Source organism: Mobula hypostoma, chromosome 15, assembly GCF_963921235.1.
Source record: "Mobula hypostoma chromosome 15, sMobHyp1.1, whole genome shotgun sequence".
NCBI lineage: Eukaryota > Metazoa > Chordata > Chondrichthyes > Myliobatiformes > Myliobatidae > Mobula > Mobula hypostoma.
In genome coordinates this window covers 11,288,355-11,300,687 of record NC_086111.1, presented here as the reverse complement: position 1 = coordinate 11,300,687, position 12,333 = coordinate 11,288,355, and positions in this window count along the sequence as shown.

The window sequence follows — 12,333 nt, the reverse complement described above, 5'->3', positions numbered from 1 at the left end:
TGCGCTACCAGGCCGTGAGGAAACGATATGATTTGGCGATATGAGTCAGCTGCACCTTTCCTCATTCCCTGTCACGCCCTGTTAAGCTTGAACGCACGCGAGGTCATTACCTGCGTGTCATCCATGTCAGCGCGGGAAGGAGATCAACTCCTCGAGTTTGCAAATGACGGCGGTCTGAAAAGTATGTTTGACATAACATCTCTGTCGGCATTCCGGATCAAAGTCAAGGCTGACTATCTTGAGATAGCCACGAAAGCACTGAAAACGTTGCTTCCATTTCCAACATATCTCTGCAATGAATGCAACCAAAACTAAATTGCGGAATAGACTGGACATAAGGAACCCCCTTCGAGTATCGCTGTCTCCCATCACCCCTCAATGGGACTGTCTTGTTGCAAGAAAACAAGCCCGGGACTCCCACTGATTCAGCAATATTGGTGGGTTGCAATGATTTTGTATGTTCATACGGGGAAAATATGTGCTGTGTGTTTAATATCCAAACGTTACTTAAAATATTATGATGCCATTGACTTATATAACCATATAACAATTACAGCACAGAGACAGGCGATCTCAGCCCTTCTAGTCCGTGCCGAACGTTACACTCACTTTGTCCCACCGAACTGCACTCAGCCCATAACCCTCCATTCCTTTCCTGTCCATATATCTATCCAATTTTTCATTAAATGATAATATCAAACCTGCCTCTACCACTTCTACTGGAAGTTCGTTCAACACTTACCTCAAGCTCCCCTGTACTCCCCTGATAATTCACATCGCTATATTCATGCGAGAAAAATATGCGCAGTGTGTTTAATATTAAATTTGACAGATAAACCCTTTGCGAAACGAAATTGAGTGTATTAACCACTTATCACCTATATTGCGGTCGTGATTAACACCCCCACCGCCCCCTCCGAACAGAATCACCAGAAACGTTTTGCTGAAAAGAAATCGGAACACGCATGCGCACTGGTGCTCGCGCAAGGCTTCATGGTCATTGTAGTCTTCCTAGGGGTAAACCCAACGTTTTGATTGCTACTCTTGTCCGTGAGCAACCCTACCCAGCGCGCCCCCGCCCCTCGGTCAGCCGGTCCACAAGAATATTGTCAATATGAAACTGGTCCGCAGTGCAAAAAAGTTTGGGGACCCCTGATATAAATTAAGTGACTTTCCTTTTATCAGCAAACATCTGCCGCAATCTGAGTCTCAATATGAGCTTTCATTTAAAATCATCGCCTTACATCCGCTCTCTTCAGTCTAACAATTGTTGAGAGCAGGGTTCCACAGTGCAGGAAAGTCACCATGCGATGTTGCTGTCATATGTAGACACTGCTTTATTTTCCAAGCTCCTCTAGGAATGTAGGAGTAACCTTCCACCACTTCTCAGTGAAGAGTTGATTATTTTACCTATTTATTGGGTAATAATATAATGCAGGGCATCTTCAAAAAGTTCTTACTTCTTTGTAATAAAACATTCAAGCAGTTCAGTACTTTCAAAGGTTTAAAGGTACACTTAATGTCAGAGAAATGTATACAATATACATCCTGAAATTCTTTTTCTTCTCAGACATCCACGAAAACAGGAGTATCCCAAAGGATGAATGACAGTTAAATGTTAGAACCCTAAAGCCCCCCAGCTTCCCCCACCCACGCATAAGCAGCAGCAAAGCAACAACTGCCCCCATCAGTAAAAAAGCAATGGCAACCCACTCAAGCATGCAGACACAGACTTGCAGTGCCCCAAATATCACTCATTCACCTGGTAATTCAACATACCACAGGTGCTTTCTCTCTCCCTAATGAAGGAAAAAGAGGTGTCACCATGTCACAGCAAAAGGGGAGACATAACAAACAACTTGCTGATTTACGATGTTAGAAGTCTATTGCATTGCTTTTTCTGAGCTCTGTCCAAAGAACTCGGGTCTCTGGGCACACAGCCAGCAGTCAGCTTGCTGCCTTTGATTTTTCATGCACATCCAACATGCATCAGTTTCCTGCAGCAGCACCGCAGTCGAGTCCACCCACCTCCAGAGCCATGAAATCCTGGAACCGTGAAGGCATGCTTTCTTGAAACATTCTGACTTTCTGTGAACCAGCAGAAGGAAGCAAGTTCTCAGACCACATGGAGATAGGTCATTCAGCCCATCACATCCACATGTGAGCACAGATCCCATTTCCCAGCACTTCTTTGTTGGCATGATACAATTGCTCAAGTGTCACAATGGCGTTGCAGTTAGTGTGACACTATTACAGCTCAGGACTTTCTGGAGTTCAGAGTTCAATTCCAGCTTATTTCTCTAAGGACACTAGACATCCCACAGAGCAAAGAGCATAGACCATAGACCATACAGCATAGAGCATAAAACAAAGAGCATAGACAATGTGGCATACTCCATAGAGCATAGACCACACAACTTAGAGCAGAGAACAGAGACCATAGAATATAAAGCAGAGAACAGAGCACAGAACAGAAGTAATAGACTACAGAGCATAGAACAGACAGCATGACTGTACAGCTTAGACCATAGACCACAGAACAGAGCATAGGCCATAGAACATAGAGCAGTATAGACCACAGAGTACAGACTACAGACAATACACAATGGAGCATAGAATAGAGAGCATGGACCATAGAACAGAGACCATAGAGAATAGGCCATAGACAATAGAGCACCAAGTTTAGACCATATAGCATAGACCACAGAGTGTGGAATTCAGAAAATAGAGCAGACAGGATTGAGCATGGAGCATTATCCATACACCATAGAGCACAGACCATAGGGCATAGACCAAGTAGCATAGACCATTGACAATAGAGCAAAGAACATAGACTATAGACCATGTGGCATACTGCATAGAGCAAAGAATATAGACTATAGACCATGTGGCATACTGCATAAAGCAGAGAGTATAGACCATAGAACATAGGGCAGAGAGCATAGACCATAGAGCCTAGACCACAGGGCACAGAGCAGAGATCATGGATGACATCCGTTAGTCTCACGAGACCATGGATCTGTGCCTGGAAAGTCTTGCAGAGTGTCCCCTTCAGGGCGCAGGCCTGAGCAAAATTGTATGGAAGACTGGCAGTTGCCCAAGCAGCAAGTCTCCCCTTTCCATACCACCGATGTTGTCCAAGGGATGGGCAAGGGCTGATACAGCTTGGCACCAGTGACATCGCAGGAGTTGCCAGAGCGAGGTTGAAGGCAACGTCCGACTGCCTTAGGGACTCCAGCTCCGGATTTGTCCTCAGAGTTTACTCCCGAAGCCTTTCCCATGAGTGGGTATGGCCACAAGACAGCGGATGTTTGAAATCAGTTTTCCCTCTCTTAGATGTACTGCCTTTCCAGGCTGACGAGCATGGAGCATGGACCACACAATGTAGAGCAGAGAGCATAGACCATAAACTATACATCATGGAGCATAGAAAATAGAGCATACACCATAGAGCATAGATCAAGGGCCATAGGGCACAGAATACAGAACATGGAGCAGAGAGAATTGACCATAAAACATGGACTACAGAGTTTAGTCCATAGAATCTAGAACAGACCATGGAACATAGATCAGACCATAGAGTGTAGACCTTATAGCATAGAAAATGAGCCTTGTCCATATATATAATTCTGAGATGATAGAGCACAGAGCACATACCTCAGAACATAACAGAAAGCATAGACCATGAATAGTATAGATGCGGAGTGAGGTGCAGATGTTTTCAGCAGGTTTTCAGCAAGTGCTTTTGGGTAAAATTGATATGTATACTTCTTTTAATAACAGTGCACTGTATGCACAGAGAGAACAACATTTTTATCTTGAGCACCTCAGTGATAAAACAGGTCTCAAACAGCTCCGAATCATATGGGGAGTTAATTTCAGATGTTTCCATCAGGTTTGCAGTCAGTGATTTGAGTAAAATTGAAATGTATACTTCTTTTAATGTCAATGCACTGTATGCACTATATGCACTGAGAAAACAACTTTTTTACCTTGAACAGCTCAGCGATAAAACAGGTCTCAAACAACTCAGAATCATATGGGGAGTTAAGTGCAGATGTTTCCTTCAGGTTTGCGGTCAGTACTTTTGAATAAAATTGAAATGTATACTTCTTTAAATGTCAAAGCACTGTATGCACTGAGATAACTACATTTTTATGTTGAACGGCTCAGTGATAAAACAGGTCTCAAACAACTCAGAATCATATGTGGAATAAGTGCAGATGTTTCTATCAGGTTTACAGTCAGTACTTATAACTAAAATTGAGATGTATACTTCTTTTAATGTCATAGCACTGCATGCACTGAGAAAACTACATTTATCTTTAAAGAGCTCAATGATAAAACAGCTCTCAAACAACTCAGAATCATATGGAGAGTTAAGTTCAGATGTTTCCATCAGGCTTGCAGTCAGTACCTTTGAGTAAAATTGCAATATATACTACTTTTAATGTCAAAGCACAGTGTGCCCTGAGAAAACCACTTTTTTATCTTGAAGAGCTGAATGATAAAACAGGTCTCAAACGACTCAGAACCATATGCAGAGTAAGGTGCAGATGTTTCCAGCAGGTTTGCAGTAAGTACCTTTGAGTAAAATTGAAATGTATACTTCTATTAACGTCATATCACTGCATGCACAGAGAAAACCACTTTTTTACCTTGAACAGCTCAGCGGTAAAGCAGGTCTCAAACAACTCAGAATCATATGGGGAGTTAAGTGCAAATGTTTCCATCAGGTTTGCAGTCAGTACCTTTGAGTGATACTGTATTGTAAACATCTTTAAATGTCAATGCACTGTATGCTCTGAGAAAACAAAATTGTTATATTGAACACCTCCATGATAAAACAGGTCTCAAACAACTCAGAATCATATAGGGAGTTTAGTTCAGATGTTTCCATCACGTTTGCAGTAAGTACCTTTGAGTAAAATTGAAATATATACTTCTTTTAATGACAATGCTCTGTATGCACTGAGTAAACCATTTTTTTTTTATCTTGAAGACCTCAAAGATAAAACAGGTCTCACACAACTCAGAATCATATGGGGAGTTACGTGCAGATGTTTCCATTCCATCAGGTTTGCAGTATGTACCTTTGAGTAAGATTGAAGTGTATACTCCTTTTAATGTCAAACCACTGTATGCACTGAGAAAACATTTTTTTATCTTCCACAGCCCAGTGATAAAACAGGTCTCAAACAGCTCTGAATCATATGGGGAGTTAATTTCAGATGCTTCCATCAGGTTTGCAGTCAGTACCTTTGAGTGATATTGAAGTGTAAACTTCTTTTAATGTCAATGCACTGTATGCTCTGAGAAAACAACTTTTTTTACCTTGAACAACTCAGTGATATAACACCTCTAAAACAAGTCAGAATCATATAGGGAGTTTAGTTCAGATGTTTCCATCAGGTTTGCAGTCAGTACTTTTCAGTAAACTTGACAATTATACTTCTTTTAATATCAATGCACTGCATGCACTGAGAAATCAACTTTTTTTTGTCTTAAAGACTTCAGTGATAAACCAGGTCTCAAACAATTCAGAATCCTATGGGGAGTTACCTTCAGATCTGTCCATGAGGTTTGCAGTCAGTACTTTTGAGTAAAATTGAATTCTGTATTTCTTTTAATGTCAAAGCAGTGTATGTGCTGAGAAATAAACTATTTTATCTTGAATATCTCACTGATCAATCAGCTCTCAAGCATCTCAGAATGAGATGGGGAGTTCAGTACAGATGTTTCTATCAGGTTTGCAGACGATACTTTTGAGAAAAATTGAGATCTATACTTCTTTTAATGTCAATGCACTGCATCCACTGAGAAAACAACTTTTTTCTCCTGAACATCTCAGTGATAAAACAAGTCTCCAACAACTCAGACTCACATGGGTAGTTTAGTTCAATTCTTTCCATCAGGTTTGCAGTCAGTACTTATGGGTAAAGTTGAAATCTATTCTTATTTTAATGTCAATGCACTGCATCCACTGAGAAAAGAACTTTTTTACCTTGAACAACTCAGTGATAAAACAGGTCTCAGACAGCTGAGAATCATATGGGGACTTAACTGCACATGTTTCCATCGTGTTTGCAGTCACTACTTTTGAGTTAAAGAGAGATGTATCTGTCCTTTAATGTCAAAGCACTGTATGCACTGAGAAATCCACTTTTTATCTTGAAGAGCTCATTATTAAACAGGTCTCAAACAGGTCTCAGAATCATATGGGGAGGTAAGTGCAGATGTTTCCATCAGGTTTCCAGTCAGAAGATTTGAGTAAAATTGAGATGTATACTTCTTTTAATGTCATATCACTGTATGCACTGAGAAAACCACTTTTATCTTTAAAAGTTCAATGATAAAACAGCTCTCAAGGAACTCAGAAACATATGGAGAGTTCAGTTCAGATGTTTCCATCAGGTTTGCAGTCAGTACCTTTGCATAAAATTGAAATGTATACTTCTTTTAATGTCAATGCACTGTATGCACTCAGAAAACACCTTTTTTACCTTGAACAGCTCAGCGATAAAGCAGGTCTCAAACAACTCAGAATCATATGGGGAGTTAAGTGCAGATGTTTCCATCAGGTTTGCAGTCAGTACCTTTGAGTAAAATTGAAATGTATACTTCTTTTAATGTTAATGCACTGTACGCACTGAGAAAACCACTTTTTTATCTTGAAGACCTCAATGATAAAGCTGGTCTCAAACATCTCAGAATCATATGGGGAGTTAGGCCTTTTATATATTGGCGAAATCCGACGCAGACTGGGAGACCGCTTTGCTGCACATCTACGCTCTGTCCGCCAGAGAAAGCAGGATCTCCCAGTGGCCACACATTTTAATTCCACATCCCATTCCCATTCTGACATGTCTATCCACGGCCTCCTCTACTGTAAAAATGAAGCCACACTCAGGTTGGAGGAACAACACCTTATATTCCGTCTGGGTAGCCTCCAACTTGATGGCATGAACTTCAACTTCTCTAACTTCCGCTAAGGCCCCACCGCCCCCTTGTACCCCATCTGTTACTTATTTTTATGCACACATTCTTTCTCTCACTCTCCATTTTCTCCCTCTGTCCCTCTGAATATACCTCTTACCCATCCTCTGGGTCCCCCCCCCTCCTTGTCTTTCTTCCCGGACCTCCTGTCCCATGAGCCTCTCGTATCCCCTTTTGCCTATCACCTGTCCAGCTCTTGGCTCTATCCCTCCCCCTCCTGTCTTCTCCTATCATTTTGGATCTCCCCCTCCCCCTCCAACTTTCAAATCCCTTACTCACTCTTCCTTCAGTTAGTCCTGACGAAGGGTCTCGGCCTGAAACGTCGACTGCACCTCTTCCTACAGATGCTGCCTGGCCTGCTGCGTTCACCAGCAGCTTTGATGTGTGTTGCTTGAATTTCCAGCATCTGCAGAATTCCTGTTGTTTGCGTTTAATTTAACTACTGCGAAGCCTCTTCCGGTGATGCCTACACCGAAGGAGTTTAGATCCTCTCTTCGACGGGAGTTCAGTGAAACCATCTCTCACTGCTCCCCATCTGTAATTTCTTCGGCTCTTCAACTTTTCGACCACACTTTGACTCAGACTCGCTATCACAGCCATATATCCTTTCTTGGAACGTGCCTCCGTCGCCAACTTACTCCAGTTGGCTTTAGGATTCGTTTCCAAGCCTCTCAATTTGGACCTTCTGAGGATCCCAGGTACTCACATTTTATTGACTCTGCCTCTCGCCGCTTCTCCCGCCAAGCTCTGAAGGCGACTCTCTCCGCCACGAGGAGGTACTTGGTGTCCCTGTCCCAGACCCTTCCACACCTTCGGGACACTTTCTTCGCCGTCTGTAATAGTCCTACCCGTTATTTCATCCTCCGTCGGATTGACGCCTGCAATCGCTGTTTTTTTGACTTTGTCATGTTAGGCAAAGATCGCAAGATCCTCTATCTACGGACTCCAGAGCCTGCTGACCCTGAAACTAGCAGGAATGAACTTCAGAATGCGGCATCTGCCATTGATCTCGCCGCCTGCAACACCTCAGGGCATATTCAAAACCCGGACTCCAGCAACGCCCATGGCCACCTTCACAGCGATTGCGCAACCACCAACTGCGACTCCAGCCTTGAACTCCACGCCGGGTCTTTATGTGCTGCTATTGTGACTCCCGTCTCCCCTTCCCCCACCAATACTCTGCAATCCCGTCTCCCTCAGATCCCACCGTCAGCTCCTGGGTACTCAGAGGCTCCATCTTCCTCTCACCGCAACCCTCCCCTCTCCATTGACACCCCCACCCTCCCCCCCTCCCCCGATCCCAGCTGTCAAGATTCCAGCCTTGAGCTCCAGGCCGGGTCTTTATGTGCTGCTGTTGTGACTCCTGTCACCCCTTCACCCACCACCACTCCGCAGCCCCGTCTTCCTCAGATCCCACCGTCAGCTCCTGGGCCCTCGGAGGCTCCATCTTCCTCTCACCCCAACCCTCCCCTCTCCATTGACACTGCCAGCCTCCCCCCTCCCCCCTCTGATCCCAGATCTCATCCGTGTCGGGTCTTTACCATCCCCTCCGACCTTCAACTGTCGGAGGCAGAACGCTCTGTTCTCAGTAAGGGCCTCACGTTTGTCCCCCTTCGCCCACACCTCAGCGAGTTCCGTGTTCGCCATGATGCGGAACTTTTCTTCCGCCGTCTCCGTCTCCGAGCCTACTTCTTCGACAAGGACTCTTCCACCCCCACCGATGACCCCTTCTCCCGTCTTCAACCCTCCTCTTCTTCATGGACACCCCGCTCTGGTCTTCTGCCTGCTCTGGATCTCTTTATCGCTAATTGCCGACGGGACATCAACCGTCTCGACTTCACAGCGCAATGATAAAACAGCTCTCAAACTACTCAGAATCATGTGGGGAGTTAGGTGCAGATGTTTCCATCAGGTTTGCAGTAAGTACCTTTGAGTAAAATTGAAGTGTATACTCCTTTTAATGTCAAACCACTGTATGCTCTGAGAAAACAAAATTTTTATATTGAACACCTCCGTGATAAAGCAGGTCTCAAACAACTCAGAATCATATAGGGAGTTTAGTTCAGATGTTTCCATCAGGTTTGCAGTCAGTACTTTTGAGTAACATTGAAATGTATACTTCTTTAAATGTCAATGCACTGTATGCACTGAGATAACTACATTTTTATGTTCAACAGCTCAGTGATAAAACAGGTCTCAAACAACTCAGAATCACATGGGGAGTTAAGTTCCGATGTTTCAATCAGGTTTGCGGTTAGTACTATTGAGTAAAATTGAGAACTATACTTCTTTTATTGTCAAAGCACTGTATGCACTGAGAAAACAAAATTTTTATATTGAACACCTCCGTGATAAAACATGTCTCATACAACTCAGAATCATATAGGGAGTTTAGTTCAGATGTTTCCATCAGGTTTGCAGTAAGTACCTTTGAGAATAATTGGAATGTATACTTCTTTTAATGTCAATGCTCTGTATGCACTGAGAAAACCATTTTTTTATCTTGAACACCTCCGTGATAAAACACGTCTCAAACAACTCAGAATCATATAGGGAGTTTAGTTCAGACGTTTCCATCAGGTTTGCAGTCAGTACCTTTGAGTAAAAGTACAATATTTACTACTTTTAATGTCAAAGCACTGTGTGCCCTGAGAAAACCACTTTTTTATCTTGAAGAGCTGAATGATAAAACAGGTCTCAAACAGCTCAGAAACATATGCGGAGTCAGGTGCAGATGTTTCCAGCCGGTTTGCAGTAAGCGCCTTTGAGTAAATTTGAAATGTATACTTCTTTTAATGTCAGTGCACTGTATGCACTGAGAAAACAACATTTTTATCTTGAACACCTCAGTGATAAAACAGGTCTGAAACATCTCAGAATCATATGGGGGAGTTAAGTGCAGATGTTTCCATAAGGTTTCTAGTTCGTAGATTTGAGTAAAATTGAGATGTATACTTCTTTTAATGTCATATCACTGCATGCACTGAGAAAACCACTTTTTTCTTTAAAGAGCTCAATGATAAAACAGCTCTTAAATAACTCAGAATCATATGGAGAGTTAAGTTCAGATGTTTCTATCAGTTTTGCAGTCAGTACCTTTGAGTAAAAGTGCAATATTTTCTACTTTTAATGTCAAAGTGCTGCGTGCCCTGAGAAAACCACTTTTTGATCTTGAAGAGCTGAATGATAAAACAGGTCTCAAACAACTCAGAAACATATGCAGAATTAGGTGCAGATGTTTGCAGTAAGCACCTTTGAGTAAAATTGAAATGTATACTTCTTTTAATGTCAATGCACTGTATGCACTGAGAAAACAAAATTTTTATCTTGAACACCTCAGTGATAAAACAGGTCTCAAACATCTCAGAATCATATGGGGGAGTTAAGTGCAGATCTTTCCATAAGGTTTCTAGTCAGTAGATTTGAGTAAAATTGAGATGTATACTTCTTTTAATGTCACATCACTGCATGCAGTGAGAAAACCACTTTTTTCTTTAAAGGGGTCAATGATAAAACAGCTCTCAAACAACTCAGAATCCTATGGGGAGTTACCTTCAGATGTTTCCATCAGGTTTGCAGTCAGTACTTTTGAGTAAAATTGAATTCTGTACGTCTTTTAATGTGAAAGCAGTGTATGCACTGAGAAATCAACTATTTTATCTTGAACATCTCACTGATCAATCAGCTCTCAAGCAACTCAGAATGAGATGGGAAGTTCAGTTCAGATGTTTCCATCAGATTTGCTTTCAGTACCTTTGAATAAAATTGAAATGTATACTTCTTTTAATGTCAATGCACTGTATGCACTCAGAAAACCACTTTTTTATCTTGAAGAACTCAATGATAAAACAGATCTCACACAACTCAGAGTCATATGGGGAGTTAGGTGCGGATGTTTCCATCAGGTTTCCAGTCAGAAGATTTGAGTAAAATTGAGATGTATACTTCTTTTAATGTCATATCACTGTATGCACTGAGAAAACCACTTTTATCTTTAAAAGTTCAATGATAAAACAGCTCTCAAGGAACTCAGAAACATATGGAGAGTTCAGTTCAGATGTTTCCATCAGGTTTGCAGTCAGTACCTTTGCATAAAATTGAAATGTATACTTCTTTTAATGTCAATGCACTGTATGCACTCAGAAAACATCTTTTTTACCTTGAACAGCTCAGCGATAAAGCAGGTCTCAAACAACTCAGAATCATATGGGGAGTTAAGTGCAGATGTTTCCATCAGGTTTGCAGTCAGTACCTTTGAGTAAAATTGAAATGTATACTTCTTTTAATGTTAATGCACTGTACGCACTGAGAAAACCACTTTTTTATCTTGAAGACCTCAATGATAAAGCTGGTCTCAAACATCTCAGAATCATATGGGGAGTTAGGCCTTTTATATATTGGCGAAATCCGACGCAGACTGGGAGACCGCTTTGCTGCACATCTACGCTCTGTCCGCCAGAGAAAGCAGGATCTCCCAGTGGCCACACATTTTAATTCCACATCCCATTCCCATTCTGACATGCCTATCCACGGCCTCCTCTACTGTAAAAATGAAGCCACACTCAGGTTGGAGGAACAACACCTTATATTCCGTCTGGGTAGCCTCCAACCTGATGGCATGAACTTCAACTTCTCTAACTTCCGCTAAGGCCCCACCGCCCCCTTGTACCCCATCTGTTACTTATTTTTATGCACACATTCTTTCTCTCACTCTCCATTTTCTCCCTCTGTCCCTCTGAATATACCTCTTACCCATCCTCTGGGTCCCCCCCCCCTTGTCTTTCTTCCCGGACCTCCTGTCCCATGAGCCTCTCGTATCCCCTTTTGCCTATCACCTGTCCAGCTCTTGGCTCTATCCCTCCCCCTCCTGTCTTCTCCTATCATTTTGGATCTCCCCCTCCCCCTCCAACTTTCAAATCCCTAACTTCCTTCAGTTAGTCCTGACGAAGGGTCTCGGCCTGAAACGTCGACTGCACCTCTTCCTACAGATGCTGCCTGGCCTGCTGCGTTCACCAGCAGCTTTGATGTGTGTTGCTTGAATTTCCAGCATCTGCAGAATTCCTGTTGTTTGCGTTTAATTTAACTACTGCGAAGCCTCTTCCGGTGATGCCTACACCGAAGGAGTTTAGATCCTCTCTTCGACGGGAGTTCAGTGAAACCATCTCTCACTGCTCCCCATCTGTAATTTCTTCGGCTCTTCAACTTTTCGACCACACTTTGACTCAGACTCGCTATCACAGCCATATATCCTTTCTTGGAACGTGCCTCCGTCGCCAACTTACTCCAGTTGGCTTTAGGATTCGTTTCCAAGCCTCTCAATTTGGACCTTCTGAGGAT